Source organism: Macrobrachium nipponense, chromosome 32, assembly GCF_015104395.2.
Source record: "Macrobrachium nipponense isolate FS-2020 chromosome 32, ASM1510439v2, whole genome shotgun sequence".
NCBI lineage: Eukaryota > Metazoa > Arthropoda > Malacostraca > Decapoda > Palaemonidae > Macrobrachium > Macrobrachium nipponense.
In genome coordinates this window covers 69,952,023-69,957,022 of record NC_061094.1, presented here as the reverse complement: position 1 = coordinate 69,957,022, position 5,000 = coordinate 69,952,023, and the positions used below count along the sequence as shown (strand labels likewise).

The window sequence follows — 5,000 nt, the reverse complement described above, 5'->3', positions numbered from 1 at the left end:
CACTGTTCCGGAATTCTGCAGCTCCTCGTTGCACGAGTGGTTTACGTGCTCGTCTACCGATTCGGTAGTCCCGTGTTCGATTACCCGCTCTGCCAACGTGGAGTCAGAGGAATTTGTTTCTAGTGATTAGAAATGAATTTCCCGATGCAATGTGGTTCGGATCCCACAATAATCTGTAGGTCCCGTTGCTAGGTAACCAATCCTGCGGGCCAGCCCTGGGATAGCTGTTACTCAGCTGAGTGGTAAGATTAAGCTAAGATATATTTAACTTTTTTGTAGCGCACGTCCCGTATTTTGTGGGAACTCTGTTCCTCTTAGTTGTGGCTTTAGATGGCTTACGATCAATCAGGTCTGGATACTGGAATTCCTGTTTCATAGTAAGTTAAGTGTATCTTAATTTAAGTAGACCACTGAGCATATTAACAGCTCTCCTAGGGCTGGCCGAAGGATTAGATTTTCATTACGTGGCTATAGTAGATTCACTTCAACCTTGCATTTGACGTCTAGGCCAGTCCCTTCCGACGCTCCTGATTAGCTGTTGATAAGCCAATCACAGGGCTGGAAACTATCAGTCTCTCTCGAGAGAGTTCACATAGGCAGGATGTATGTTCCACCTCTCCTGAGGGATACTTTTGAAAGACGTAGCCCTCAGGAGAGGTGGAATATAGATCCTACCCATGTGAACTCTCTAGAGAGACTGAGAGTTTCCAGCCCTGTGACTGGCTTATCAACAGCCAATCAGGAGCGTCGTAAGGGACTGCCCTTGACATCAAATGCACGGTTGATGTGAAAATACCGAGAAACGGGACCTACAGCATACTGTGGGATCCGAACCACTTTATATCGAGAAATGCATTTCTAATCGCCAGAAATCAATTCATCTGGTTCCGCATTTTCGGCAGTTGGGAGCGAACTCGGGCCAACAGATTGATAGGCGAGTACGCCACCCACTCGTCCAATGAGGAACTATTCGATAGTAAGAAGTGGTCGAATGTTCGGTGTTATTTCTATTGGACTCAAAGAAATGTCCAACTTTCTACTCCTTTTTCTATGGGGACGAAATCTTTAGGTTTTTAAACGTCTAAAGGTATGCCAAGTCTCTCCCAGTAGACGAAGAAAGATCTTGTACTCGTTATTAAGTATATATATATATATATATACATATATATATATATTAATATATATATTAGTATAATATATTATATGTTGATACGAAACTCGCGGAGTGATTCTATTCCGAATAAAGCTTTTGAATTTGAAAAATGAGACGCGAAATTCCGTCATTATATGATAGTCTCTGATTTAGTCCCAATAAATGGAATCTTAAATAAACATCATATTATCAAACCTCTATAGAGTTAGTAAAACATATACATACCCATTATATATATATAGTATATATATATATATATATATATATGATGTATATGTATGTATGTATATATATATATATATATATATATATATATATATATATATATATATATATATATATATATATAGCTCCTCCATCATGCAGAGGCAAATGATCGTAAAATCCTTCTTTTTTGTTTTTCTTTTTTTTTTCTTTCACATTTGCCAGAGAAGATTTGAAATTGAAATGCATCATAAGGATGATGATTCTGAATATAAGAAGTAGAAGAAGAAGAAGAAATAGAAGAAGAAGAAAGAAGAAGAAGAGAACTCTGGCAAAAGCACGCCGACTTACGTTAATGAGTTCCCTTGTGAAAATTTCTTTAAAGCAGATCTCTGCTCTTTCTCCTTTCTTTGTGGCCCTGCTATGTTTTTTTTTTTTTTTTCGTTGGTGGTTTTACATCTTTGTCGAAAGGTTGTTATATTTGATTATCTGGGTGATGTCTCTCAGATACGTATATTTATAATATATTATATATAATATATATATATATATAGTATATATATATATATATAATATACTATATACTAGGTTATATATATATATATATATATATATATATTTCCATTTTATAGAAAATTATATTATATATATTATATACTGTGTGCAAGTTTGTAAACTGTATATATATTTTATGGCAGAAACAGATACATCATTTTCAGGCGTATTTTTGACCCTCTTAACTCCAAATACCCAAGAAATAGTGAATTATGTTTCCATATACCCGCCCCCCCCCCCCCATGGTTTGACACCACAACCAAAACATAGACAAGAGATCGAACGCTATCCCATACTTATCGCAGATAGATACACGCTCTCCCTGGCTATTACTCACCTGTTACCGTGGGGGGTGGGTCAGTTGCAGCAGCTTTGCGGTCCAAGAGAGACAGCAGAAGATTGGATGGGGCTATGGAGTGGGAGGGGGGGAGAGAGAAAAAAAAAAACAGGAGGGGTGGGAAGAGAGGAGAGGGGAGATGTTATCCTTCCAGCCCTGTGGCAATGGGTCGCGTCAGCTTGCGTGCTCTCCCCACCACTGACAGACTCACACTAACACCCCCTGTTATACCTGGCGTGTCTGTGACTTCCTCACGTGTGGACGGGATGCTGGGTCCACCCCCCCTGGGGCCTCCCCTCCTCCCTCCCTCCCTCCCCCATACGCCCGCCCTCCCCAGACTGACTCCCTTCTGTGTGCCGGAAACATCTTTGCTGCAAACTGCTCTTTTTTTTTCGTTTTTGCAATTTTTTTAAAAAGCGTATTAATTGGAATGATTCAAGTTGCGTCTTCCGCTCGTTGAGAAAAGAAACGAGTTTTTTTATGGTTTCATTTTCATTTATAATCTAAAAACGTTCGTTGGTTTGTGAGGGGAAAACTGAGAGCCACAGGTATATAGGTCTAGGGAAAGGATGCGCCCACCTGTAGAGTCGTTGTTACCTCCTCCCTCCTCTAACCGGTTCTCCTTCCCTCAGGCTTTCCTCACTCCTCCTCCTCCTCCTCATCTCTATACGACCCTACCACGTACCCCCCTAATCCCCACCCCCCCACCAAACAACCCTCACCCCCCCCCCGTTCCCCTACACTGGTACACACACACACATACTCTCAGGGACCCTTTTAGTCCGTTTCACCCTCTCTCCTCTATTTCGTCGTTGTTTAACCTCGCTTTTCTAACCCTTTTTTTCTGTTTTTTTTATTTTCATTTGTCCTTCTTCCTTTCTCTTTTTTTTTATTATTATTATTTGGTTGGCTTGCCCTGTTTCAGTTTCATCCCACCCTCTTTTTACGCTCTTTTGTGCCATGTCTTTTTTGCAAGCTTACTTTTTCGATATCTAGAGCTTTGCCATTTATCCGTTTGCGATTATTATTATTATTATTATTATTATTATTATTATTATTATTATTATTATTATTATTATTATTATTATGTGTTTATTTAACATACATCTCCATCCGTTTTTAATATTTATTTATTTATAAACATTAAACTCAACCAAACTTTCATTTGACTGATTGATCGAAAATCGAAACTGGCCTCAGCCACGTTCCATAAAGCTCTTAGCTGCGGCCCACGAAACTCAGCCGCGGTCCGGTGGTGGCCTATGTTGTTGGGGATATATAGTGCTGCCAGAAGAACGATTAAGGCTGACTTTAACTTTAGATTAACAAAAAAAACTACTTAGGATAGAGGGCTGCAATTTGGTATGTTTGACAATAGGAGGGTTGTCATTCGAATTTAAATAACGTTTTACGTGTAGACGTACGCGCTTGCGCGCATTGGCTTGGTTGAAATATCTGTTAATTATGGTTTTTCAACCCTCTTAATACCGTTGATGAAGTATTTCCATGTTCTTGTGTCCCCCCCCCACCCCCTTCAGGCCTGCGTTCTTTGAGGGGAGTTAATTGGAATGTTAATTATGCCTGTTGTCGGGTTTCCGTGAATATATAATATATAATATATAATATATAGATAGGATATATATATATTATTATTATATACACATTTATACATAATATTATATATATATATATTATAATATATATATATATATATCCTATATATATATATATTGGAGCAGCAGTGATCACTGTTACTTCAAATTTAAACTGCTTAAGTCGCTGCTAGAATCCAGTGACATTTCCCCAACATAAAGAAGCCCCGCCAGGCATACATCAACTTCCCCCCCCCACCCCCCCCACCCCCCCCCACAAACACACACACACCGCGTAATTTATCAATTTATCTCTGCAGTTCCCTTCTTCCTGAATGTCAAGAGACTCTCCTCCCTGACCTTTTATCTAGAATGGTTGATATCTTCCTTACAGGGTTACAATGTGACCCTTTTCGTAGAAGATAATGGTGCTCGTTTTTTTTTTTTCTGCGAAACCCTGTCCTTAACGAGATGCTTAATTAAGAGGAGGGTATTGAACCGATCTTCTTCATTGTTAGCAAGACAGACCCTCATAATTAGCGTCGCTTGTGTGTTCCAGCAATTTTGAGTGGGAAGTGTTCCAGCAATTTTGAGTGGGAAGTGTTCCAGCAATTTTGAGTGTGAAGTGTTCCAGCAATTTTGAGTGTGAAGTATACCAGCAATTTTGAGTGGGAAGTGTTCCAGCAATTTTGAGTGGGAAGTCTTCCGGCAATTTTTGAGTGGGGGAAGAATCTTCCGGCAATTTTGAGTGGGATTGTTGTTGTTGTTTTGATTTAGCTGACCTTGTGTCAGCACGGGCTCTTGCTCACAGAGCAGCCCGTAAGTGGGAAGTCTTCCAGCAATTTTGAGTGGGAAGTCTTCCGGCAAGAGCCCACCGATTAGCAGCATCTCTCTCTAATGAGAGAGAGAGAGAGAGAGAGAGAGAGACTGGAACTAAACTAATCAGAATCATCTATTGAGATCATTCCAAACACGAGGGATAAAGGTCAAGTTACCTGGGGTTATTTTTCTCTTGATTCTACTATTCAGAGTGGAGTCTTCATTATCCTCGGCTCAGCTGATGTCTTTTGGAATCTCCGAAAGGTCAAAGGTCAGATTAGATCTACTTGATATTTTTTTTTCGTCAGATTATAATTGGTGATTTTCGATACGGGAAAGC

General features: G+C 39.7%; 1 protein-coding gene across 2 annotated transcripts in view; it reads right to left on the bottom strand.

Annotated features, from left to right (window-relative positions):
• The window catches only part of LOC135207575 (serine/arginine repetitive matrix protein 2-like), a 180,213-nt gene extending 177,756 nt beyond the window's left edge, over window positions 1–2,457 (bottom strand). For both annotated transcript variants that reach the window (XM_064239420.1, XM_064239421.1), the window contains exon 1: window positions 2,250–2,457. The gene's annotated coding sequence lies outside the window, so the exon portion shown is untranslated. The remainder of the gene's footprint in view (window positions 1–2,249) is intronic.
• Window positions 2,458–5,000: the final 2,543 nt, after the last annotated feature.